We start from the raw sequence: 1,483 nt of genomic DNA, 5'->3' as shown, positions 1-1,483 counted from the left end.
TGGGGACAGGGTGTCCACCGGGGCGTCTCTCCCCGGCCTGGCTGGAGGTCTGGGAGCTGGGCCCGGTGCTGGAGCTCCGTCCCGGTGTGCGGGAGCCCCCTGTCCCGCAAGCCAGCCGAGGGTCCGGGCGCTGGGGACAGGGTGTCCACCGGGGCCCGGGGAGTCTCTCCCCGGCCTGGCTCGAGGTCCGGAAGCTGGGCCCGGTGCTGGAGCTCCGTCCCGGGGTGCGGGAGCCCCCTGTCCCGCAAGCCAGCCGAGGGTCCAGGCGCTGGGGACGGGGGTCCACCGGGGCTCGGGGAGGCTCTCCCCGGGCCTTGCTAGGCTCCGTGTGCCCGGAGGAGGCTCCCCGGCCTGGCTGCTTTCAGAAGCAAGGACCGGGCCCGTGAGCCGGGGTGGCTTGCTTTTTTATTCTACGCTGGCGGAACGGAATTTTCCGCCCACCCCTAATCCTGATGACGTGTACGCACAACCACAGGGCTGGTGGTGCCACTTCCAGATGTCCACCTCTGAGACAGGTATGGACAGTCCACCTCTCCCCTGGCACAGATATACACAGTAACACAGAGGCAGCACAAGCACAGACTAAAAGTGCAGCCACCAGTGCAAGGTGTGGCACGCTGCTCTCCAGCTTCTGGTGGTAGAACAGCCAAGCCGTTCCAGTGGCTTCTCCTGTCATCCGTGACGTACAATCTCACACTTCAAATCTTTCCACCGTGACCTTGCGCCTTTTCGGGTTTCCCCCACCCACCCCCGAGCAGCGGCGTTTTAGTGCAGCAGTGCTATTTGTACCATGAAACTCGCCTGAAACCGGCCTGTGTGTGGTCATTCCAATTAGCGGAGTCAGTTCTGCCAGAAAGTGGGAGCCGTCCAATCATCTCGCAGCCAGTGCTCCTCTGATATCTATTTATTTTTTTCTGACTTTTTGCCTCGTGCATACAAGGCCCAAAACTGTCTGCACAGACAGCAGCAGCACCAGTCAAGAAGAGCAGTTATGTGGGGACGACCACACAAGTCTTTACATTCATCAACAAAGAGGAAAGCAGTATTTCTGACATCCTTAGGTAACGTAACTAAATATATATATACAACCGAAAGAAGGTGGCTGGCTGAAACAAAAAACCAAGAGCTTCCACAAATGTGGTAAATGTAAAGCTTGTAAAAACAGCAGTAACATATTAGAGGCGACACTAGAAAGAACTAAGACAAAATGGAAAATACCCAAGTTCATCTCATGTAGAACTGAATATGTTGTGTATGCAATAGTTTGCCCTTGTAATCTCTGGTATATTGGGTCAACCACATTTTCTGTAAAAAAACGTATCATAGAACATTGGCAAGCAATCACGAATCATGATCAAACCTACAGTACAGCCTGACATTTCGCCAGGGAACACGAGTCGGATTGGACTAGAGCCAGATATTTCGGATTAGACACAATCGCACCCAATCCTAGAGGAGGTAATCGCATTGCAGCCCAGCGCAA

This window comes from Triturus cristatus, chromosome 5_1, assembly GCF_964204655.1.
Source record: "Triturus cristatus chromosome 5_1, aTriCri1.1, whole genome shotgun sequence".
NCBI classification, from domain to species: domain Eukaryota; kingdom Metazoa; phylum Chordata; class Amphibia; order Caudata; family Salamandridae; genus Triturus; species Triturus cristatus.
The sequence above is the reverse complement of the archived record's forward strand: the minus strand, read 5'-3'. Positions refer to the sequence as shown.